The sequence below is a fragment of the Mirounga leonina genome, unplaced genomic scaffold (genome assembly GCF_011800145.1).
Source record: "Mirounga leonina isolate KUSES-001 unplaced genomic scaffold, KU_Mleo_1.0 Mir_154, whole genome shotgun sequence".
NCBI classification, from domain to species: domain Eukaryota; kingdom Metazoa; phylum Chordata; class Mammalia; order Carnivora; family Phocidae; genus Mirounga; species Mirounga leonina.
In genome coordinates this window covers 38,538,893-38,565,586 of record NW_023270389.1, presented here as the reverse complement: position 1 = coordinate 38,565,586, position 26,694 = coordinate 38,538,893, and the positions used below count along the sequence as shown (strand labels likewise).

General features: G+C 43.5%; 1 long non-coding RNA gene across 1 annotated transcript in view; it reads left to right on the top strand.

The window, feature by feature from the left end:
- The window catches only part of LOC118014328, a 48,873-nt gene that overhangs the window by 12,765 nt on the left and 9,414 nt on the right, over positions 1–26,694 (top strand). The window lies entirely within an intron of this gene.

Here is a 26,694-nt window from a genome sequence, read left to right as displayed (position 1 = left end):
TCCCACTCCACCATGCCCTCATCCCCACACCATGTCCTCTGTTCTTAGGTACCACGGCTTAAATAACAACTGCTTGTTTTTTGAGGATTAAAAGAAAAACCCTCTGCTACCACATTAAATGTACACACCAGTTGTAAAGCTTAATTTAGAAATATTGAATATTACATCAAAAACTAATGATGTACTATATGTTGGTTAACTGAACATAATAATAATAAAAAGAAATATTAAATGAGAAACAATGCATTGAGAGGTAGTATGGAGTGGTGAATAGAATAGTAAGTTCTGGATTTCTAGAATTTCTAGAATGGGAGCCTAGAAATACTAGGCTCCCATTCTAGTTCGGTCACTTACCTCTGATCTCGGGTAGGTTACTTTCCACATCTCAGTTTTATCATCCTGGGGCTAAAAATAGTACCTACTTCCAATGGTTGGTGTGATGTGTAGCTGAGATAATATACATAAAATGCGGGGCCCCTGGGTGCCTCAGATGGTTAAGCATCTGCCTTCGGCTCAGGTCATGATGTCAGAGTCCTGGAATCGAGTCCTGTGTCAAGCTCCTTGCTTAGCAGGGAGCCTGCTTTTCCCTCTCCCTCCGCCTGCAGCTCCCCCTGCTTATGCTCTCTCTCTTTCTGTCAAATAAATAAATTAAAACTCTTAAAAAATATATAATTAAAATGCTTGGCACAGTCTCTGGCACATAGTGCACAATAAATTCGGATTCATTATTATTTGTATATGTGTTTGTGTGCATATTTGTATCTGTGCATTAAGGGGGTGGTGGAGGAGCACCTCAGAGGTGGTAGCAAATACAGTTTTGGGGATGGCTGCCTGGCTCTGTTTCAGTTTGCCTGTGAAGATATTTTCTGAGGCATGGCATATTGCCATAACCCTTGGTTTCCCAAACCATTTACTCTTAGGGCTCTAAGCACTGCTGAAATCTATCTATTAATAAGATACGCTCTTTCACATATTTTCTGTGTCCTTTTTAGCATGCTCCCCCAGGTTTTAGTAAGAGTTAAAGGAGATTATTCATGCAACGTGCAACGAAGTACCTTTTGTGTGTATATATTTGCTCTGTGCATATCTGACATATAGTAACTGCTCAATAAACATCCAAGCTGTTGCTGTGATGTAGAGCCCACTGTGGAGTTGTGTGAGAGGGAAGAGAACAAAATATAATTAATTTCACAAGAACTTTTGGTTCCTCTATCTGGATGGCATACAAATCTCCCAAGCATCCTCACAACCCATTTGGGAGGAATAGGATGTGTTCTTTCCATTGTACAGATGGAGTAACCAAGAGATTGAAAAGTGACATCACCAACAGGCGGTGACCTAAGGAGTCAGGGCCAGAACCAGGTCTGGAATACAGACTTCCTGGCTCCTGACCCAGGTTCCCTTCTGCCATGCAGCCTCCACCAGGAGGCTAGAGGGACCAGGGAAGTATCTGTTTCAGGGCTCTCTCAGTTGCCCTTGGAAGTTTATCATCTATCAACTGAATGTTGACCAAAAACACACTAATTCCTGAGGAGACCTTACAGGATGTCCTGTTGAGACTTTTCCTCCTTTTTTGTCAGTGCTTTGCTGGCAGATTAAAATTCAGTGGACCCCATTTGTAGGAAGTCTGATAAAATATTCTCATCTCAATTGCAAACAATTTCTCCATCTGCCACTTGGCTGAGAGGATCAGACTCAAACACCCTTACGAGAGGGGAGAGTGATACCAGCAGAGGAGGGTACAGGAAACAGCGAGGTTTTGTGTCTGAACACAATTTCTACCTGGTCTATTGTCTGATGGAGCTGATTAGTCAGCTGTTCTGCAGCTGGTTTCTCTTCAGCAAATTGACTGAATCTGCCTAAAATTCCTTTTGCTTATTATTTAGTAACTTATAGATGCAGCTCTATATATGCAGTGCATGGATGTTAAGAGAAATAACAGATTTGGGGTTGGGTTGTGGGCATGGATGGGCTAGGGAAGGAAAAGACTGGAGAGCATATGAAGCGAGGTGAACAAAGCTGTGGGAAAGGTGATGCAGTTTGCAAAAGATATTGAAGGAAGTCAATGCAATCCACCCAAGAAGGCATTTATAATACCTACTATTCGTGAAAAAAAAAAAAAATTGGGGGGTGAATAGGAAATGAAAAATGTGCCTTGATTTGAATTGGTGAGGGAAACAAATCTTCATTCGGCAATCCTTAGCAAATGCCAGGCACTTTGCTGGATCCTGGAGATGTACTGGTGAACAAGAAAGACAGGGAGCGTACCTCTTGGAACTTAGATCTTAGCGGGAAAAACACAAGGAAATTGTGACCACAGTTTGTCATGAGTCTTGAGAAGGGAATAAGGAGGGTATGTTTATGGAGAGTATCAAGGCAGGGGACATGGTGCTAATTCAGATCAAGGAAGCCCTAGAGAAGAACATTATAGGCAAAAGAATTTCAACGGCAAAGATATGAGAAGAGACATCTTGGCACATTCTAGAAACTACCCAAAAGACTACGTAGTGGGGAGAAAGATGACAAAACTAAAATGGGAATTTAGACGAGGAATGACAATGGTCAGACTGGGATGTGGCAGTAGGATGGAGACAGGTGAATAAATTCAAGATCTTTGGGGTGAAGGGTGGGAGGTGATAAGATTAATGGCTTAGGCTGAAGGAGTGGATGGATATGGTAATAAAAAAACACCTGGGTTTCTGGTTTAAGAACTTGGCATATGGTGGTGCCACTCACCATGACAGGAAGCACAAAGAGGGAATATCTTTGCAAGAGGTGGAATAAAGAATTTCATTTGGGGGCCGCATAATTGAGGCGAATGTCCAAGTAGACATACTAAGTATGTGTCGTTAGAGATGTTGGTCTGGAGCTCAAGAAAAACTTAGGGTTGACGACATGCAAACTATTAATTTAGAAAGAAAGAGACAAGTAAAATGTTATGTGTATTTAGAGAACAAAGCAATTAATCCAAGTGAGAGATATATAGATGCCTTTAGGGACATGTCAAGTTCTGCAAAGGCCATAAGCAAAGGAACTGAGAGTGGATAGAAAAAGAATTAGAGAAATGCTTTTCTTTGTATGATGAAAAGAAAAAGTTGATGATTACTTCTAAATCCTTCTCCAGAGAAATTAGCTGGGAGAAGGCACCAGGTGAAGTCTGCTCTTTCATTAAGAACATGAATATTCAAGCCATAGATTGAGAAAAGACATTGCAATATAAATGTGACAAGGATCTCAGAGTCATAATATATAAAGAACTCCTACAAATCAACAATAAGAAGACAAAAAGAATGGGCAAAAATCTTGAATAGACATTTCACAAAGATCATGTACAAATAGCGAGAAGGAGATGAAAAGCTGTTAGTCATCAGGGAAACATAAATTAAAACCATAGTGAGCTAATATTTGACACACATGAAAATGGCTAAAACCAAAAAGACCGTCAATACCAAATGTGTGTATGTGGAGCAACCAGAACTTCCTTTGGTATATTTGTTGGTAGGAATGTAAAATGACATAACCACTTTGGAGAAGTATTTGGTAGCTTCTTAAAAAATTGAACATATATCTACTGTATGACTCAGAAATACTACATTCTAAGTATTTACTCAAGAAAAGTGAAAACGTATGTGTACAAAATGACTTGTACAAAAATGGTAGCAATCTTAGTCATAATAGCCAAAAGCTGGAAATAGCCCAAATTTCTATTGACAAGAGAATGGATAAACAAATAGTAGTTTATCCAGACAATGGAATACTATTCAGCAAAACAAAGGAACAAACCACTGATTAATGCAACATCTCAAAAACACTATTTGGTGAAAGAAGCCAGACATAAAAAAAGTACGTGGTCTAGGATTCCATTTATATTAAGTTATATAAGAAAAAATTAATCTATAGTAGTAGAAATCAGAAAGTGATTGCCTGGTAAGGGACATAAGGAAACTTACTGGGGTGATGGAAATGGTCTATATCTTTTTAAGTGGTAGGTACATGGGTGTATACAGCTGCAAAACTCATTGAACCAAATGTTCAACATCTTTTTTTTTTAAAGATTTATTTATTTATTTGAGAGAGCGAGAGAGAGAGAGAGAGAGAAAGAGAGTGTGTGTGTGCGAGTGGGGGAAGGGGCAGAGGAAGAGGAAGAGGGAGAGAATCTCAAGGAGGCTCCATGCCAAGTGCAGAGCCCAACATGGGGCTAGATCTCACAACCCTGAGATCATGACCTGAGCCAAAATCAAGAATCAGACTTAACGGACTGAGCCACCCATGCGCCCCTGAATGTTCAAAATCTTAAGATCTTGCACTTTATTGCATATGACTCATACCTCAATTTAAAAAAAATCCAGATAAGTCTAGCTTCAGATCCTACATTCTAAAAGTACTTCCCAATTTTAGGGAGAGAACAGGAAGCAACTACGTAGGGGGAAATTAATTGAAATGAAATTGGTGAATTTAAATTAGCAGGGTCTAATGGTCTTGCTTTCTGAGTAACACACATAGTCTCAGTCCACAGCTTCTCAGGTTGATCTGTATTTATGTGGATATATTGATATTAGATGAATATCATGTTGCTGAATTAGAGATCTGAAATTGTTTTTGCGAGTACAGTTCAGTATGGCCTACATTTATGTGGCACCTACTGAATGCTAGGCCCTGGGTATGCTGTGTTTCCTAGAGTCACCTGTTGACTGCCCAGGGGATGGGTGTTTTGGTTTCTATTTCTCTGGCTTCCTCCATGGTAGGGCTTTGCTCTTCCCTTGGTTGCTCACAGACTGATGTCTGCACAGAGTGGGTGCTGAATAAATATTTGGGGAATGAATTGATGAAGAAATGAATGGTGAATATCAAGTGTGTCAAAATTTTTTGCATGTAAGAAGTCAGTGTTTAATTTCTGTTTAAATGTCACCATAGGGGTGCCTGGGTGGCTCTGTTGGTTAAACGTCCAGCTCTTGATTTTGGCTCAGGTCATGATCTCAGGGTCGTGGGATCGAGCCCCTTGTCAGGCTCTGCACTCAGCATGGAGCCTGCTTATGATTCTCACTCTCCATCTCCCCACCCCTGCTCACGCTCTCTCTCTCTGTAAAAAATAAATAAAAAAGAAATAAAATAAATGTCACCATATATCTGACATTAAAAGCAAAAACAAAAACAAAACCCTCACCAGTTTCTTCTTACTCTCTGTGAATCGAAGTAGAACAAATGAAGAAGATAACAGAAAATAAAATGGTCTCATTTTCTGTCCCCTTTACTTCCAGTATTAAAGGCCAAACTGATGACAACTGGTCTAGTTTTTGGACTTTGGATTATTAAAAAATATTTTGCAAGAAATAAGCTTGGCTTATATGACCCAACAATGAGATAACCTACTTTGGTAAGAATGACAGCAACAGTTGATACTTCTGAGTGAAAGCACTACCAAAACAAGAACCAAAAAAATCCCTTCCAATCTCAAGAGGCAACGGGATATAGAGGAGGTTAAATTGAGCCGCAGATACCAACAGAGAGAGCCTTTGGAAGATGTGCTTAGTGAGGATCTTTTATCAAAATTTACTAACTGCCAATATTTTTTACATGGCATATAAAGTGGCCAAATAAAGCACTTAATGATTTTAAATCTAGAATGTATTTATAGAAATAAAACAGAATTAACCTGGGTCAAATGCTTCATCCTTTGAATGCTTCTCTTAATGTTGTTAATTAGCTTAGTGATAAAAAAAAGTAAGTTTAAATAAATCACTATGTTGAAAAATAGAATGTAATAGATAATTTATGAGTCGGCAACCTTAACTTAGAAAGAAAATCTATTCTAATTGTATACATTTGATTTTAGATGGCAGCTTGTTAAATATTTGGAAATTTTTATATAGAATTAAAATTTATGTTCTGATTCTAAGATTTAAAAGCCCAGGTAATATGTGCTTATTGAATATTTTTGTAAAATTTTAAAATTCACTTATCACAAATTTAATTAAGAAAAGGATGCATTCTATTTGTCTCTGTTTTCCCATGGGATTTATGATTTCTTGCCAGAGTAACCAGTCTATCATAAAACAGAAAACAAATACTGTCTTAAGAATATAAATAGGATACAAAGTGGGGGTGTGGTAAGGGGAGAGTCTCAAAAGAGGGAGAATTTGTAAATGTGTAGACTTTCACATCTTATACTGTTCAACTACCATTGAACTACAAATTTGGTTTTGAGTTTTCTGATGACCAAGTCAAAAAGGGAAATACCACTTAGTGGCAAAATTGATATTAACTATATTGACTTTGAGCAAAGAGTATCCTAATTAGGAAAAAAGCCACAACTATTAGGGCTAAAAAAGAGGGGTGTGTGTGTGTGTGTGTGTGCTGATTTCAGGAGACTGAATAACAAAATGGACCATATTCTCAACACTCTCCCTTTAGCAAGTGTAATAGAGAATTTTGTTCTGAAATTTCTTCAGTGTCAACTTGGAAGAAGTAATGCTATGTCTGAGGAGGGCTAAGATGAATGAGGATAGTTTGGGCTGCAAACTATCTGCCAAGTCCTCCAGAACATGCTTCTCAGGTAAGTTGAGCTGTAAAGAATTGGGGTTTTCTGTGAGGGTGTCAGGCAGTGATCAGTCGGCTTTAAACATCACCTTAGAGAAAGAGTATTGGGAGACTTCAGTGAAAATGGAGAAGCCAAACCACATGGGGCCGGGTAGGAAGTAGCTGATGACCGTGGTGAAGATGAAGTCCTTCCACACCTGAGAGTCAAGTTGCAGAGGTGACATCGCATCTTGGGGCTTGGCAGTCCGCAGACTTGACATCACCTTTTACTAGTTGGGTGTCATAGTGAAATCTCTTAACCTCTCTCTGGGTCAGTTTCCTCATCCCTGCAGTGATATTGGGGAGGGGAGGCTTTTCCCTGCTCCTGATGTTTCTTTCCACGTAGGAGGCGTGGCATTCTAGACCCTGTCATTGCTTGACGTCATTCACTCCAGGGGAGTGACTCATCTGATTGATACATTTAGGAAAAAGAAACTGGACATGTTTGACTCACCTCTCCCCCTTTCCTTCTTGGGAGCTATCTGCCTGCCTGCAAGAAGCAGGAGTTTTCTTCCCTCTCTACACTGTACAGGCTGTCTGGCCCAGGTCAACATGTCCTGTGCCTGGGAGGGCAATTTTGTTTAGTTCTGTGGCACTCAGGCTAAGCAGTGTCCTTCTATTTGGCCTTTATTGGTGGTAAAGATTTTATTTTGGCTTCCATCTGCCACTCTTGTTTTATTTATCAATTTGTTCAGATCTCAGGTAGAGAGGGGTGCTATATATTGGCCCCCTTTAAAGACCCCAGCAGGGTTGACTAATTTTTATTTTTTAATTTATATATGTATATATATAGAGAGAGAGAGAACGAGCAGGGGAGGGGCAGAGAGAGAGGGAGACATGGGTCTCAATCCCACGACCCTGAGATCATGACCTGAGCTGAAATCAAGAGTTGGACGCTTAACCAGTTGAGCCACCCAGGTGCCCCAGGGTTGACTAATTTTTAATCATATCCATGTCGTATTGAGTGTGAGGTCTGAACAAGATAATGGCACAGTGGTGGAATGGCATGCAGAGGTTGGTGTGGGGAGACACTGTTGGTTATTGCTATATTGGCTGTTTTCCCCGGATCCCTTTAGTCTGGAGGTATATTGAATAACACCCATTACAGTACCCATCCTAAGACAACGGTCTCTGACACCGCAGGAGAATCGGTGGAGTCTTGGGCATTTTCCCACCAAATCCTTACATCCTGGTTCAAGGGGACTGCAGACCTCTGACAAGTGCTCTTCTTGAACAGCTGTCTTTCTGGGGCTACCTACAGTGTAGTGTCTTGCTCCTTGGGGTAACCCCATCTGTCTTAGCTGCAGATGTGGTTTCTATCTCAAGATACTTTCCAACGCCAACATCAAGCCAAAGCCTTATCAGGTGGAAAAGTCTCATTGGCCTCAGGGTGTAAAATATGGGGTCTCTAGAAGCAGGTGCCAAATTAATAAATACTTGGAATGGCCAAGTGTTAAAGGTCCTGTTGGATGCATGTGTGGGGTACAGAGGACAGTGTAGAAGGCTCCCCTGGGCAGCTCTTGTTGTTGAAGAACAGGGATGACATAAACATCATTTCTGGAAATGTGGTTTCCCAGCGTGGCTTCATGTGCCTTCTCCATCTGCTCCAGAAGCATTATTCTGGGCATCTTGACAGGAGGCCTCCAAATGAAAAGGGAGAACAAAAAAGTGCATTTTTTACTGACTCCAAATACCTACAGCTCAGGGATATGAATGAAAAACACTTATCTTGTGACCTTTTAGGCCCCACTGCAGGAGAAGGACAGGAAAAAAAACAAACAAAACAAAACCAAAACTCAATTATTAAACCAAACACAAAAGGCACCATCTTGTTTCTTTTCTGTCCTTGTTTGCTCTTTATTTAAAAGGGAAGAAAAAAGAAATCTGGTATTTAAACCAACCTGTTGACAGACGGTTTGCTTTTATTTCATTTGAACTTCATTTGCATGAATAAAAAGTACAGGGACAATGTTGTGACTTAACAGTGCTATAGAGACTATTAGAGGGACTCGATCATTAGCTTCTTTTTCATAGGGCAATTATATCTTGCTTTCAATCACCAAATGTCATTTAAAACACAGCTATGGAGATTGATAGAAAATGCAGATTCCTTCACTTTGGGGCATGCTGAGTCAACTACAGACGGTAGGTAAAATTTACCAGATCCCAAAATGAAAAGGAAAGTGACTGCTCAGTAATTAGTGTCTACTCAGTCAAGGACAAAGGGGGAGGGCGCAATACTATCTATCAGCCAGAGGAAGAACACTGCTTTCCTTCTCCCAAAGGAAGCTCACCCTGTCTTGCCACTTTTCCATGGATAGGACACAGGAACTTTGTGGAATTCACCCAATGATGCAAGTGATGCTTCCCCAGAGGTTCTTCCCTGGGTTCTGGTAGGGGTTCTGGCTGGAAGCCCCCATTCTCCTAGAAGCCAGCCCCAAATGTAACTAGAGTATTAAGATTTACCAGGCATTCATGGTAGGGTTGCTTTGGCAGTATTTGGTCTGCATCTATCCTCTGGCCTATGGTTTTCCAGTAGAGCCATATTTTCATTCTAGGAGTATTTATATTTTAACAGGGATTGAAACCTTGGCTTTTTCTGAGAGTAAGCATTCAGGAATCTTCAGGACCGTGGGTGGAGAAAGGTTTGAAGCAGGGGAGACAGGTCTACCTAGAAACCGCTGATGTCCCACCTCACATAGATAATTCCCTAGCTTTCCAGGTGCCAGGAATTTATGTTGATGGTGAGAAAAGTGGTTAGATTTCAAGTTGGATTAGTAATATTTGCTAGGGTATGAATTTGGTTGCATGTAACAGAAATTCAAAATAATAATGGCTTAAACAAGGTGTACATCTTTCCCATGGAAGAGTCTGGAAGAAGGTGCTCCAGTGTTCATATGGCAGCTTTGCTCCTTGAGATTTTCCAGGGGCTGGGGCTCATGCTAACTTTTTGCTTTGCCTTCCCAGGGTATGACCTGTCTCTTCTTGATCCAAGGTGGCTCACCACCACATTCACAATGAAAACAGCACGAGTAAGGAAGGGGAGGGAGAAGGGACGCATGCCTCCCTTAAGAGACATGACTCAAAATTGCCCTCATGTCTTTCACTCATGTCCCATTGGCCAGGCCCTTCTCACATGGTCACAGCTACTGACAAGGGAGGTTGGAAAATCCCATCTTTATTTGTGTGACCGTATACTGGGATTCTGCCTCTGGGAGAGAGAGAACGAAATGGTTATTGAAGGATAACCAACAGCCCTGATGAGCAGGTTGGGTGAAAATTGTTGGAAAGCAGAAGTTGGTCCCTTGGGAATGCAAAAAGGGGTGTTCGTTTGGGGTTGAGGGGTGAACCCAGGCGATGAGAAGTCTGAATGATCATTCTCCTGTGACTTCACTTCCAACAGTTTGGTTTTATGTGTTTTCATGACCGCTTCCAATCTAATGTAGTCACCCCCCTGTTCCCCTGTACTTCTCAGATTTGTTTTCAATTTTGGGTTAAAAGAATATAGTCACAGACCATTCAGATGATTCAATTGAATAACCACCAAGTGAGCAAACATTGTGGACTATATGACATGTGAGGTGTGGGAATATAATGCTCAATAATGGTAATGTCTGCCCTTAAGGATCTTACAATCTACAGCAGGCTTTCTCAACCATGAAACTACTGATGTTTGGGGCTGAATAATTCCATTTTTGGGGGGTGGTGTCTCTACCCATTAGACATCAGTAGCCCCCCACCCCCATTCTGGCTGCAGCAAAAAAAAAAAAAAAAATGTCCCAAGGCATTGCCCAACGTCCTCTGGGGATCGAAATCATCCCTAGTTGAGACCTCTTGATTTAAAGAGTGGATCAGATCACTGGATCTCAGTGTGTGCTTCCTAGGCCAGTAACATGAGCAAAATGTCAGCATCACCTAAAACTTGTTAGAAATGCAAACTTTCAGACCCCACTCCTGAAGGACTGAGTCAGAAACTCTAGGAATGGGGCTTAGGAATCTGTGCTTGAACAAGCTCTCCAGGTGATTCTGATGATTCTGATTCTAAGGCTTGAGAACAACTAAGCCAGATCATACATCAGCCTGGATTTCAATTCAATGTAGTAAGTGGTATAGGGATGGTATATACTGAATGCCATGGGAACCCAGAGAAGGGCAGCTGATCCAAACTGTGGAGGTCAGAGGAAACTTGTCAGAGTAGACAGAACTGTTATTTGCATCTGGAAGTTTTCTGTAGATGGTAAGCAGAGGAAGAAGTGGAGGAGAAAGGATAAATAGCATGAAATAAATTCTACTTGGTGGCCTGAAGGAGCACAGTGTGTTAGACAGGTACGAATGGTTCCGTATTGTTAGACTGTGATGTCCTAAGTCAGGAAGCCCTGGGCTTTAGGACTGGAGGGGCAGGCAGGATCTTGGTCATAGTGGGTCCAGCATGGTATATTGGACAATTGTTTTTAAGCTGCTCAGCATCTGAACCCCTTTCCACTGTGTGGACACTACATTTAGGCATGAGTCTTGCTGGGAGGCCGAGCTCTTCCTGCATTAGAAAAGTTGAACTTCCAAGAGCCAACATCCCGATGCCCCGTAGCAGCTAGGTGTGGGCATGTACCTTAGCTCTGCCAGTCAGATGCCCCCTTCCAGGCTTTGATTCTGAAATGAAGATGAAAAGACAGTGGGATACTCCAGCCAGTGATGGTGGAGGTGTTGAGAGCAATGTCCACTGTGATGTGTGGCAGGGGCATTCTCCCCACGTGGGTCTTCAAGTATGATTTTGCCCGTGGTCCTGGCTGTTTGGGCTGCTTTGGTCCTTACACATTTTCTTACCTGATTCTTTAGGCCTTCTGGTGAGTCTGAAATACTTTCCAATAAATTCCTTCCCTGTGTAGCTATTTGTAGATCATCACCAGCCAGAGGTGGTGTCCTCCAGGGGTTACTTGAACGTGGGAAATGAAGAGTCTGCAGAGAGGATATTTACCACTTGCCATGTACAAAGGGAAAAGAAATAATAACAACAAACATTATTAAGCACTTTGCCTAGATTATCTCCTAACTCCGCACCCAACCCTTGAGGAGATACCACTGTTACCATCCTTACTTTATACATGGAAAGCTGAGTTTTGAACCCCGGGGATTCTGTCTCTATGGCCTATTTTCCGGACAGTCATGCCCAAAGCCCAGTCTGAATCCAAATCCCTTCAAGGCCTGTACCAGCCATCAGACCCCCACCACAAAATGACATCCTTCATCAACCTTGCCTTGAGTCCCTGATGATCCTTCCGTGTTTTTTGAATTTTACCCAATACTGGGTCTACTCTCTGGCCCACGATATCAGGCATGTGTTTTCGTGTCATCCTAGAATGACTTTGTAACCGTCTGTCTTCCTCTTCTAGCTCTATCATAAGCCCCTCGAGGATTCTAATCCCGACTTTGCCACTCACTAAGAGATGGTCACAGGCCAGATACTTTGAGAATGTCAGTATGGTCTCGTAGCATTGCTGTGGGCAGGGGTGGTCTTCAACATGCTGCATTAACATCTGCTTCACAAGGGTGCTGGCCAGTCAGAACAGTCAATGGCTGTTAATATCTGGGGTCCATGTACCATGCAAACAAATGAACATTAGCTCTGGTTGTAAAAAGAATAACAGATGAACTTCTTTGTAAGTTGTACAGCATGACAAACATCCCAGGCATTATTATTTTGCCTGCCATGTCTCTGTTAGTTGCCACAAAGCCTAGCGTGTTCTTATGTGTTTGGTAGGTACTTAATACGGCTTTGAATTCATGGCTGAATCACCATGGTCCAGTTCCTCTGACCTCCCACAGGTGAGTATCAAAACCAGTAATTCCCTATTTGGGTTGAATGACGATACCCGAGATCATCTCTTTGATTACTTGGTAGTGAGGAGGGCATGAGCTTTTCAAACAGTTCTCCCCCCGGACTTCAGGCTGATTCACTGATTTGAACACAAAGTGATATATATCGTACTGTACCTTCAGAGCAATGGAGACGAGGGCCTTGAAATCAAACGAAAGAAGCCAAGGAAGCCAGTCTAGTCTCAGCTTCCCCGGGTCACCTGGTTCAGGCGAGGTGATCAGCACCCTGCTCTGCAGCAGGACTGATCCAGCTCCCTCGGGGCTCTGGCTGGCAATCCTCAGATCGCCCAGTGAATCGGCCTCGATTGCCCTGGAGCCCACCCACCTGCCTGGCACTCAGAGCCTGTTGCTGAACGTTCTTTTCGTCCTTCTGTTCCGTCTTCCATGGCTCTCACGCCGACAGCTGCAGGAACACATGGAGGTTGCTTGGCAGCTGCTAGACACAGATGCTGGGCTCTGTAATGTACTTTCCCCTCCTCTGCTGCTTGCTTCTGAGTGTTTCTCTGGGTGCCTGGATGTCTTCGTTCCTGCGTGTGGGCGGGGTGTGCTTCGAGGTGCTAGTGGGGTGTGAAACCTTGGGGGATTGGTGCTGCTGAGCAGGCAGGATGGCTGGGTCCTTAAGATTGTCTTTGCCTTTTTTTACACCCCAGTGTCAGTTTTTAACTGTTCTGCAGGCCTGAGAATGGTTTCAAGCTGGCCTGGAGGAAAATAACGTTGGGGTGTCTTTTTTCTCTCTATCCGTGGAGCACCTGCTTCATCCAGGTCTTCATTATTTCCTGGTTGCTTTTCTGCAGGAGTCTCCTGGCTTAACTGGCCTCTTTGCCTCTGACTTGCCCCTTTTCTTCCTTCCTGGCACTACCTTCCATGGTGCTACCAGGGTGATTTTCCTATGACCAAATCTGACCGCATCTCTCTTTCTCTCTCTTTTAATCCTCATAGCTGGCAAGATAAAATATGAACTTAGTGTAACTAAAAGGCCCTTCGTGACTCATCTCTGCCACAGTCGCATCTATTTTGACCAGAACAAATCAGCTGTTTTTAAACTTGGTCTTGGCCCGTGCATTCACTGGACCTAAGAATTCCTTCCTTCCTCTTATCTGTTCATTGAGTTCACTCTGTCTGAGCCAGAGAGATTTGTAGGGTACTCTCTTCTAGGTGTAGCCTCTCCCTTGGCCTGATCCTTGGTGGGCCAGACTGGAGACAGTTGCCAACGGAACCATCTCCATTTGGAGATATTCATTCAGGCAAAGCTGCTGATGAAGCATGCTATTTGGTGCCAGATGCTGGGACACAAGTATTAACAGGAGAGATAGCACCAGTCCCCAAGGAGTTAATCAACTATTGGATAGATGAATGAGAAAGCACACAGTTAAACTATGGATGAAATGGGCTTGATTATAGAGGTGAGTGTAGGATGGTACAGGAATTAGGCGCCCTCCCTTTGTGTCCCTGTACCGTTTCTGAACCTCCTTTTATGAGCCCTATAAGACAGCTGACTGCTGAACAACATGGGGGTTAGGGGTGCCAACCTAACAGTTGCAAATCTGCATATAACTTTTGACTTTCCCCAAACTTAACTACTAATAGCCTACTCTTGACTGGAAGCCTTACTGATAATGTAAACAGGTGGTTAACACAGCTTTTATGTATATTTTATATACTGCATTCTTGCCCTAAAGTAGACTAGAGAAAAGAAATGGTTATTAAAAAGATCATAAGGAAGAGAAAATACATTTATAGGACAGTACCGTGTTTATCCAAGAAAATCCGCGTTGTGAGCATACCTGTGAAATGCAAACCAATGTTGTCCAAGGGTCAACCGTACTTTGCGTGTTTTCAGTTTGTCTCCCCAACAATCTCTGAGCTTCTTGAAGGCAGAGACTGTTCTTATTTAAATTGCACCCCTCACGGTCCCCCAGTGCCCAGCACAAAACTCAAGAATTGTCTGTTGGACAGTGGCATGTGCATGCTTGTGTCCACATGCAGGATGGCTTTGCAGGAGACCCTTTGTTCAAGGCTAACGTGTACCTGTCTGTGTCAGCAGCAGCCCCAAGGAGGTGTCCTGGAATCCTTTTGGGTTGAAGGACACGGGGAAGAACTCGTGGGAAGTTAGAGGGCTTGTAGGTTCTGGAGATTTTCTACCTTGTTTTGGAAAATGAAACTCTTCTCTTTCTATAAGGTTCTTGGTCCCGGGAATAGAGAACTAGGGTCACTCTACTTTGTCCTGATCTTTCCCCTCTCTCTTGAGAACCCCTCTCCTCTGCTTTACCTTTCTTCTGCTTCTGGTCAGAGAAAGCATTCATTAAAGAAAATTGAATGTTGTTTACAAGTATTACTTACATACATTTAAAATAAATTAATGTTGAGAAACTGACAAGTGAGAAGGAAAAACAAAACCTTGAGTGATCCCACCACCCAGAGCTGTCCGATTTGTTGCTGTTGATGTGTTGGTGCACGGTTTCCCAGACTTTCCTCTACATATATATAGAGAGAGACAAATGTTTGAATAAAGGCTCTGGATTTGGGCTTCCTGACTCTGAAGACAGGCACTTTTTTAGACAATGTTTAACAGCTTACATTCTGGTTGAACCACCAAATACATTAACTAGTTTTGTTATTACAAAGAGTATCATATTTAATGGCATATGGAATCTGCTTTTCTCATTTACAACATCCTGCTGTGTATTATAACATTTTCTGTGTCATGAAGCCTTACATTATTCCTATAATAGCGATACAGTATTTCATTGAATGGATACCACACTTTATTTAATAATCTCCTTGTGCTAGATATTAGGTAGTTTCTGGGTTTTTTTCTATTTTAAAGGCCAGTATGATGAAAATCCCTACATACACGTCTCTATGCACTTACCTGGGTATTCCATTAAGACAGGCTTAGAAGTGGACTCGCAGATCGGGGGTATGCATGTGTGCAGGGCTTCTAGTAGATGTGGCCTCCTGTGACGGTTACCCCTCGTGCGGTGGGAGAGAGCCCTTGCCTCCACACTCCCATCTGAACCAATACTGAGCTTTTAAATTCTTTCGAAAATTTGGAGAGTAAGGCAAAACTGGCGTCATGTCATTTCTATTTGCATTTCTTTAACTTCCAGTGAGGCTTACTTCATGTATATCCTTTATTGGCTATTCGTATTTCTTCTTTTCTGAGTTGCCTTTTTGTGTCCTCTAAAGCCTCCGTTCTGACTTTGATGGGATGATCGTGGATGTTGCTTAGATTGGATAGTTTTTCTCCTTGGAAGACCTGGACCCATGGTAGCTCTGTGAAGTAATGGTTTCAAGGGGCATGTGCTCATTCTCCTCTGCTACATATTTGCATTTTCCACTAAAAATGTCTAACAGGTTATAAATTTGACTTTTCTGCACTTTGCCAGGGATGCGGTTTTAATACTAATGAACATTTTTTGTACATCTCAGTGAGAGCAAAGGCCACTTCTGCAGACTGAGAAATGCTAAATGATATCTGGTTGTATGTATGGTTATATGACCTGGTGCATTCCTGAATTTTTCTCTGTGGCAGGTGTTGGCATAGCTGAATACACACGTGTGTCTGTCTGCACGTGTCTGGGTCTTGAGCTGAGGTCGGAAAACAGCATATAGGTTTTGGGGTCTCTGTGAACCTGCACAAGTACCTTTGTATGCTCACCACCTGAATCTATCTCCTAAGGGACGTTTGGTTCAAAATTCACTTCTTTCAGGAAGACTGCCTTGATTATCCGCCCATCCTCAGGTTATTTCTCTAACTCTCAACTTCCTGAGCACATGTCTTTCACATCTAAACTTGCTAATGCATTGCTAAAAATGTGTCCTCGGTGTAATTCATATGGATTAGTTCTCCCACGAGAACCCTCTGCCTTTGCCTGTGACCGTTTGGAAGCGAGACTCCAGGCTTTACCACATCCCCTCAAGACAGACCCAACCCGCAGAGCATCAGTGAGTAATAGAAAAACAACCGTGACTTATGGGGAGACGAAGGAGAACGCTACATGATACAACAATAAATACAGCAATAAATAAAGACCGAGATTTTCGCCTTCTCTTGGTAGTGTTCCTCTTCAGTCACGGGCCTCTGGGTCTCCCTCCCCCATTCTCTGAAACTCTTCCTGAGGTGGCCACAGCATATCTCCTCCCTTTTTTCTCAGAGACATTTAGCTTTCTTCTGAATTTCTTAGTCAGAGACATCAACTGATCCTAATGCTTAGGAAGGCCGGCATCTTTTCAACAAAAACGAATCTCTTTCTGTGGGAGAATGTGCTGCTAAAAAAAAAAAAAAATAAGGTTTTCTCTAAGTTGTTCCACCAAGCTATATATAACGAGGATTTGTTTTGTCCCTTCAGCCAGTCTGATGACCAGGAACATGCCTTCCATTCAGTTTGTGTCCTGTCTCAGCCTCTGTTTGTCCCAGTGCTTCCTCCAAGGGCTGTGTTCTCCATAGATGCGTGCCCTCCAGTATGGAAGGTCTTGTCGATTTTCATTACTTAGCACAGCACATGGAACTTAGAAGGGACATGAATACACAGGCAAGTGAATGATGCAGGCTTGGTCTGTGTGTATCATAACGCAGTGAGGAAGATGGTGTGACTAGCTGGCCCCCTGCACCGCTGTGGTAACCACTGCCATCCGGGCCTTGGGCGTCTGCTCTTCAAGGATCGGCCATTCACTTCCTTCTACTTCTCTTTTTTCCTGTAGTGGGCTGGCATGGTCTTCTTCTCTAATTCCTTTTGTGTCTTCCTTTATAAAGGGCTGGGCCAATCCAGGAGGGGATTTCCGAGATCTGTTTCCCAGACTATGACCATCATGGCAGCCTACCTCCTACCTCCGCCATCAGTAATGTGGTTCCTCCCAGCCTCTCCTACATGGGACCAGGATTATCTGGGGCCTGCTTCTGAGGTTCTGCTCCTCCCCATTTCTCCATAGGCCTCTTTCAACAACACATGGGTCCAGAGGAGGAAGACATTGGGAGACAAAAGTAGAGATAACGTTGATTGCATAAAGGGCAGAAGGGTCAGGACAGGGATGTGGGAAGGAAAAGAGGATTCCATAGGGAAGAAAGGTAGGCCTGTTGTACCTGGAAATAAAGACAACTGGATGATTGGGTCAAATCCATCTCTTGGACTCTTTTGTATGGCTACTTCCTCTGTGCCGTGGTATTTCCTCATGATTTCATTGTTATTTTTTGGAGACATACAGAATGAAAAATGCCAAGCAAGTGTGACATGATGGGAAGCAACTGGGAGTCAGAAAAGAATTTCAGGATATCTTTTTATCCAATGCCTAAGGGAGTCTGGAGATCCATCAGGAAGATGGGGCCCATCACCCAGATAAACAATCTATCTAAAAAGCCCTGCAGATAAAGAATGTCTCTTGGCTAATTCTCACTCAGGAGACCCTGTGCTTTGCTTTTTTTCTACCTCTTCACCAATAGTGAAATCTCCTAGGATTAGAGGTCATGAATGAATGCTAATTGAAGGTTAAGGTTTTCTTTTACAACAGTTTTTAATGACTACAGGTGTTTTTGTCTTCTTTTCCAAGGGCCTCTGATTGTAGGCATTGCAAGCCTGGCGCATCTGCTCTTGCCTGAATCAAACTCATCCTGTACCTCTTCAGCCTAAACCCATGCTTTTTAAAGAAACTTATTTGATTGAGGCAAGAACCCTTGACATGAGATCTACTCTCTTAGCAAATTTTCAAGTATACAACACAGTATTGTTAACTATCGGTTCGATGTCGTACAGCAGAACTCTAGAGCTTATTTATCTTCTTAGCTGACACTTGATGCAGGTTTGTTGTAACCCTCTATTTCCCCCTTGCCTGGTGACCACTCTTTGATTCCATGAATTGGACCATTTTAGACCTCATCTCCGAGAAATCATCATAAAAGACAAATCATCATTTGGCCTTCTGTTCACCTAGCAGATGTCTTCAAGGTTCTCAAACCCATGCATGTAAGCCCCTGCCTGTTCTTTTGCAACAGGGTATAGGACAGAACTCAGAGTCCTTGCCCACCTCTTCTTTGTTCATATTCTAGCCCTTTCCTGATAATTCACTGGCCTCCTGGACCCTGGAGCCCTATTCCCCAAACCCATGGTGCTTCCCTAATCTTTTCCCTGTGACCCCCTGCCCTCCTCAGGCCCTACTTCCAGGCTGCCTAGCTCTCTGAACTGCACCTGCTGCTGGAAGCTTGCCTGCCTCCTCCCTGCTCAGCTCTCCTGCCTCTCCAGGCACCCAACCCACACCCCTCCTGCCCAGACCTGCCCCGCTGAGGCCCCTGCCTGGCAGGACATGGTGCCTCTGAGGACTAAAAATAGGACTTGTATAAAAGAACGGTGGGACCCAAATAAAGTCTGAGACAGGAAATATAATGATCCTCCAAAAATATGATTCTGGTGCTTCCACGGGAGCCCTGTATCTGCTTCAAAGCATGTGAACTATCTTTATTTTGCATTCAAACTATCTTTTGGGGCCAGGTTTCCTTCATAACACAGCTTATTGCAAAACGGATCTGAAGCCCTAGGGAGTTTATCTGTAGTTAGGTGTGTGTTTTTTTTTTTTTTTTTTCCTTTCCAGTAACTGTGGGTCGGAGGTATTCCAGCCATTATTAACTAAAGGACTACTCTGTTTTATGACATCTAATCAGGTGGCTGTCCCACTGGGAGAACAGATTGTGTCCCTTTTTCCCCCTCTGAACTGAGGAGATAAAGAGATAAAACCCATACGTTGTTTTATTTATTTTTTTAAATCAACAGCAGAGTCCCCCGTGAGATCTTCATGTGAGCCTATTATGCATGTGTGCCTGGGTTTAATGGGGAAACCTAAGGGCTGGTGAGTGGGACATTTTGTCTCTCAGTAGCTGTGCTTGGTCCGGTCCCTTCCTGAAGCATCTCTTAAGACCACTCATGTCTTGAAGTAGGATTACCTTTTATTTGTCTTGAGACTCCCTCCTTCAAACCAGGAGATGTCTCCTGGTTTTAGAGCTTTGGGATTTGTCAACAAACCTGTTTTCACTCTGCTGGCACTTTTCATGATGGTGTAAGTTCTGATCATATTCCCTCAGGGGCTACTTTTGTGGGCATCAGCAGATCTCATTCCTTCAGGCTGGGCTCGCCCAGAGGTCCCTCCATCCCTGTGATCCTTTTAGAGTCTATCTGAATGCCTTCTGTCCATTGGCATTTCCATATGCGCATCTGCACCTGTCTTGTCTTCCTTCACTGCAGGTCCCCAGAGGGCAGGAAGCACTTTCCTAGTAATATCTCAGCCCAGTGTCTGCCATGATGTCATGCCTTGACAAGCACTTCGAAAATTGATTTTGGTGAAGAATTTGTAGCCAGGACTTCAAGGCCAGTTAGTCAGTTTCAATGGCTCTGACTCATCAGATCTCAGGGCTCAAGGAGCTTCTAGGAAGAGACTCCAGTATTCTAGTAGAGTACTGTCCAAGTTTTGGTGGGAAAGTAGGAGAAGGATTTCAGAGTCTGATTTCAGAGGCTCAGGAAGGTACTCTGTTCACAGCTCTTTGATTTAAGGCATATCCTTTGTTAGAAGGAGGGCCCACCTGGTGTGCTGGGTCATCACACAGGTTCTGGGGCTGGACCACCTGGCTTGAATCTCGGCTCTGCCGTTTCCTAGAAGTGTGACTCGACCTCTTTGTGTGTCAGTTTTCCTGTCTATAAAATAGGGATTTGAATAGCACTTACCTAACAGAGTTGTGAAGATGAACTGAATTAATATTTCTAAAGTATGAGAAGATGCCTGGAAAGAGTCAGTGCCCAATAAACAGACAAGCGTAGTTCCTGGGAAAGACACGGATCGAAGTCACACTGAAAAATACCAACATGAGAATGAATGGCTCTCTCATTCAGCCTTACAGGAACCTGGTGACAAAGAGGCAGTTTCCTTCTGTAGATAAAAAAGCAGAGACTTGGAGAGACTGGTTAACTTGCCCAATAGCACATCGTCAGCAAGGGATAGCGCCAGGAGTCAAAGCTGGTGCTCTCAGCCAGTAGATGCTCTACGTTTTCATCTGTGTACCCATCAGTGTAACTTCTGATTTAACTTCGTATCTCCAGTGGGTGTCATCATCATTGCTAGGATGCTGGAGTTCATCTTATCAGTTAGTAATTTGGCTTATGGAAAGAGCGCTAAATTAGAAGTCAGGAGACGTAGCTTTTGGTCTAGCTCTACCACCTACTATACCAGCTGGGACCAGCTAGTTAGCCCTGCTGGGCTATAGCATGGGAACTGATAATGCCCGCCGTGCCTGTCTCAGCAACTATAATGAGCAGCAAAAGAGATCATTCACATTCAAATTCATTAAACAAGGAGTGCTCACTAGAGGCTCAATTCTATTCAACCTGCATTAACCCATATTTTTCAGTCTTGTGAATTAACTCAGGAAACACTTAAAAGAGCAAGATAGCATTTTTCTTAAGGGCCCGAATGCCCCCAAGCGGACCAAATATTAAGGCTCCAGAGCTGGGAGACCAAGCCGTCTATTTGAGAGAGCCAACCTTACTCTTGAGACCTTCTTTGTCTTTCAGCCTGCCTCCTCCAACTATTACATGAATAATAAGCATGTTTAGAGTTGCTTCAGAACCAGGACGCCAGCAAAGTTGGGAGGCCAAACTGAAGACCACGAGGATCTCTGTGAAGACGAGGTTCTCACACAGCACTAGGCACTTCTTTCCCCCGAGTCCATCTGCTTGCTGTGGTGGGATGTTGGGTCTGTTCTGTGCTTCACTACGAGGAAAGGTATCGAGATGGAGAGGAAGGATTTGAGAGCTGAAACAGTCATAAAAAACAAATCCAGAATCTGTTCTGACTGGTCAGTGCCCATGGCGGGTGGCTTGTTAAATATATTGACTGTCACCCCTGGTGACAGTTTGCCTGTGCTTGGTTTTGCAGAGGATGTCGTTGATTCTGTGTTCTGTCAGGGGCTAACTCTTTTCCTGTTGCCTCCTGGGAACACAGTGGTGGCACAGTAAGTACCATGTGGTCTCAGGGCTGACACACTGCAGCTGACGTCAGGGAGGACCTGAGGGAATGTTTCCATTCAGCTGGCTGACCTCTGAGAACAGGAGCCGGATCTTCTCCAATTCTTCATCATCGGTCCCGTACCGGTGTGTTCAGAAGGTGCTCAATATGCGCTCAGTGAATGAATGGACCCATCAGAAAGCATCCAGGGAGTGCCAGGTTAGATGAGGTGCTGGGTTATTCCAGGCAGAGAGTGAAGGAAAAAGAAGAAATCACACCTCTCAGAATTTTAGCTTAGGGCAGATGATCCCATCCTGACATGACAAAAGTAAAGGACACACAGATTTTTTTGTGTGCAAACAATGAGATTTAGTTTTTAAAAAGTAAAGGTTATCATGAAATAAAATGCAAGAACCAGGGGAAATGGAGGGCGAATAGAGATTTTTCTTGGATATCAAGGCCCCAGGGGAAGCAAATTCCTTTGGAAACAGCCCAACGAGGAGCATTTCCCATCCCTTCCTTTTGCAAAGGCTGGTTTTGTTGGGTTTTTAGCTGAGAGCCTCAGGATGGAGGGAGAAGCTATCTTCTCAGCGCAGCGTTTTCTCCCCCTCTTCCAGAGGGAAGGCAGATTTGGGAAGCTGGCACTGCCCCTGCCCAGATGGCAGCCAGCAGCTGGCTCTGGCAAGGGGACATTCTCAGGCTGGGCGGCTGGCTGCCCGGCCCCTCCCGCATCCCCAGCGATGCCGGGCCGCTGGAAAGGAGGGAATGTGAGAGCCCGGCCATGCGGGCCGCTCCTCGCCACCCTAGCCCAACGGTTCTGGCTCTGACACCCAGGCCTGCAACCCCAGAGCGGGGCGAGTGGACCCAGCAGCACTAGCCCGCCGCCTCGGCCTCCCTCCTCCTGCCTCAGCTGCTGGTCAGACCTGCGCCCAACCATACCATGGCTCCTGACATCTACGGGGCTGCAGCTTGGGGGACAGTGCTGGTGGTGATTTCCGAGAGACTGGCCTGGCCACGCAACCACAGGCTGATTGGGGTCGCAGGGCCCCAGATGATCCAGGTGGCCCACGGCTGCCCCTTCTCACAGCAGACACTGCCCCATCTCCCAGTGGACCCTGGGGGTCCTTGGTTCCTCCACCCCAGGCATATTTTCCTTTCTTCCTTTCTCCCTCCCTCCCTCCCTCCTTCCTTCCTTCCTTCCTTCCTTCCTTCCTTCCTTCCTTCCTTCCTTCCTTCCTTCCCTTCTCACAATGTCTTTCTCGCCCTTTCTTGCTTTCCTCCTCCTTTCTTTCATTCTTCAAATCTGTATTGACGACACATTCTGTATCACTCCTCTGTTCAGTGCCGAGAGTGCACAGATATAATAATAGTTGGCCCTGCCCTTGAGGAGCTCACAACTCAGTGAGGACATTTGCGCACGAGATGGGATGAGTCTATGACAATTAGCGACAATAGAGTGTGTTAAGTACTATAAAAGCACACAAATTACTAGGAAAGCAGAGGAAAGAGCCATTAATTTCTACCTGACCCATTTTGGGGAAAAGTTAGCTGAGGTGCTGCCATTTTTCAATTTAGTTGCTCACTCTGCTTCTTATGTTCTAGAGAAAAGGTTTTATGTCGCTAAGTCTTGGAAAAATGAAAGGTTTGCTTTTTGTTTCAGTTCCTTCTTATGACTCAGGTCCTGACGTTTTGAATTTTTATCAAGTCCGATTTTATTTATTTTTTCTTTTATGGATAACACTTTTGTTGCTGTATCTAAGTACTTTATTTTTGACCCAAATATTACAAAGATTTTCTCCATATAATTCTATAATTACATTTACATTTATGATCCATTTTTGTTAACCTTTGTATGTGGTATGGATTGAGGTTTGTCTTCTTTTTATTTATTTATTTTAAAGATTTATTTATTTATTTTAGAGAGAGAGAGAGCACAAGCGTGTGGGGGGGAGGGGCAAAGGGAGAGGAAGAGAATCTTAAGTAGACTCCTCACTGAGCACAGAGCCTGACATGGGACTCGATCTCACGACCCTGAGATCATGACCTGAGTTGAAACCAAGAGTCAGACACTTAACCGACTGCACCACCCAGGCGCTCCTTCTTTTTTTAATATTAAAAAATTATCAATTTTTCCAGTACCATTTGTTTCAAAGACTATCGCTTCTCTATTGAATTGTCTTTGCACCTTTTCAAAAGTTATTTGACTGTATTTGTGTGGGTGTATTGCTAGATTCTTCAAGAGGAGTATTGTTTTTGTAAAGATTTTATTTCTTTATGAGAGAGAAAGAGAGCGAGCAAGCAGGGGGAGGAGCAGAGGCAGAGGGACAAGCTCCATCTCAGGACCCCGAGATCAGGACCTGAGCCGACACCAGGAGTCGAACCCTTAAACGACTGAGTTGTCCAGGTGTCCCTTAGAGGAGTATTTTTATGTGCAATATATTATTTCACGCATTCTCTCTGTCTCTCTCAAAATAAAGGCATTCTTACCATGCAAATAACACCCAATCTATGAATTAGAGTCATGACTTGACTAGGCAAAAGAAAAGAAGTCTGGCAAACCAAGATTAGAATTAACTTTGCCACTGATTGCTGTGTGACTTTTGCATTTGGGACTTTTTGATCTTGAAAAAACATAGGTGAGACTCAATAAGGAGTGTCATAAAGATTAATGAGGGCCATGGCTGGGAGAAGAGCTGGGATTTGCCTCCTCAGCATCCAGATATTCATGTAATTCCTTCTGTCCTGTTTTACAGTGAAAATATTTGGGGCGGGCGGAGGGGAGCAGCAGGGAGGCTGTGAGAGTAAGCATGTTGTTAGACTACAAGCACCTTAAAGGAAGGTCTGTCTTCTTTTGTAAAAGGGAAGCTCTTCCTAAGGTAGGCAGCAAACAGGTCTTCAGGGTCTCTTGTTTATTTTCCGCAGCATGAGGTCAAACACAAGAATTACCCAGGAGAGCCTTATTCCCCGTTACATTCCTTTGGCTCTCCTTCACCAATAGAATTGTTCTTTTACAACTTTGGAATGAAAAGCATGCAAAATGGTGTCTTCATATTGCTTAAATGCTTTCCACCCATGCCACTCATTTCTGATTTTTCATGGCCTTAAACCACCATCTGTTGGGAGGCTGGGAAGGACACTTGCAAGGTTGTCATGCCCTTGCCTCCAGTCTCAGGCTCGCCTGCTCTTGGGCCCATCACATGAAAAGTGGGGTGTTTTTTTTTTTTTGGTCTTTCTCCAAATTGTTTTGAGAAACTTCGTTCCCCATCCTTGGAACTTTCCTCTTCTGGGCCACGCCCGTTCTCCTTCCAAGGACTGTGTTCCTGGGTGATGGTGATGGACAAGGAGCCTTCATTCATGCCAAACACTTGGGGAAGCTCATACCGTGATAACCATTTCGTGGCTTTGATTAACTTGGCTTTATTTTCCTTCATAAATTGTTCAAACACTTTAAGTCCAAACACTAACACTGGGGACAGCTTGTGATTAACCTCTCTCTACTCCAAGAAGTAGCCAGCATCAGTGATTCTGCCTTCTAAAATAGCTTAACCAGTTTTTAATACACCAAGAAGACTTTTGCCCATAGCCCTCTAGTCATCTATTTTCCTTAATAGCCTTTTATGAGGGACCTTATCAAAAGCTTGCAAGGAAATCCAAGTAAATTATGTTCCTTGGTTCACCTTTACCTACTATTTCATTAACTTTTTCAAAAACAATATGACATAGTTTTCAACATAATTAAAGGGGTTGGGAAAAAGGGAACTTTAACTACCGTTTGACAGTTTCCATAGTTGCTTAGGGGAGCTGGGTCACTGCTCACATTCTGCCTCCGCTTAAGGACACTAATTCATTTCCCAGGCTGTCTGGTGAGGTCAGCCACTAGTTCAAGGTGGAAATGACAAGTTTTTAGGCTTTCAAGTGTGCAGCACTCGGCTCTCCAGAGAGCGTGAAGGAAGGAAACCGCAAGTTTATCCAAGTCTGGCCCAGAGAAAGAGGAAATGATGGGGAAAATCAAGACGAGGGCAGAGGGCGGTGTCTCTGTGGAAGGGAGAGCTAGCCTGGGAGAGTCTCCCATATTCCCAAACAACTCTTTATTGTTTGCATGAGAAAGGGAGGGGATGACCGTAGAATCTGGGAAGATTCTCAGTGTTCTGGGGGAGGTATGGAAGGCCAGAATGCAAGGGCGCATAGAGGCTGGTGGAACGAGAAGGGAAGAATTAGATATGGAAGAACAAGTCATAGCACTATTAAAAATGACGGTTATCATCCTCCTGAGAACTGCAGTTGTATTTGGGTATCTCCTACGTGTGAGGCTGTGCTGGGCACGTGCACATGCCTATCTCGTGTAAGCATCACGGGTGGGGAGGGACGATAGCATTCCCCTCACTTATAAATGAGAAAAATAAGGCACAGAGAGTTCAAAGGACTTGAAGATCACACAGTTAATAAATTATCACATTTGGGAGGTGACCTCGTCCGTCTAATTCTGAAGCACATGGATTTTCATGTTCTAAACATTCTAATTATGAATTAGCTGTTTTCATGAAGTATCATTACTCAGTCGTTAAAAAGGGGCAGCCGCTATTTAATTTGTATTAACGATTCACAAAGACATTTAAGGTTACAGTCCCTCCAAACAGCTTTATGAATCTTCATTTTCACCGGTCTGGGAATTTGGAAGTATTTGTTTACAAAGGACTCTGGCTGACAGAATGTTAGTAAAATTGGCTTTTAATGTAGAAAGGAATAGTAAAGAAAAGCAGAAAAGCTTTCATTTATTTCTGGCTTACTTCTTGGTTTCCCCTGGCTCCATGCCTATTTTTCCTTATGTCCTGAGGAATTGGCCATTTTTAGCCTTTTACACAACTTCAGAAAGCCCACCATAATTGTCCTACCACGTGCTTTAGACTCCACAGGATGTGATGCTTGCATATTACAAAGCATTTCTCTAAGTGTCTTCTGAAGACCTGCATGCTCACTTCAGATGCTTCTGTGGGCTGGTTTTCCAAGCGATCACCGCACCTTACTTTCTACCTTGTTTATGCTTCTTGGAGAATGTCCAGTATCTAAGGGGACAGGTAGGTGTCTGAAGGCACCTGGGTGAGCCTAAGCAGCCCAGCAAATAAGTTCCCCGATCCTGCTGCTGATTTGTCAAGACCATGGTCCTGAAGACCAGGAGCCTGACAAGCTGAGGAATCAGAAAAGCAACTTGGCCTTTTCTTCAAAGAACTGAATGCACTAATTGGAGTGAATGCAAAAGTGGCAGCC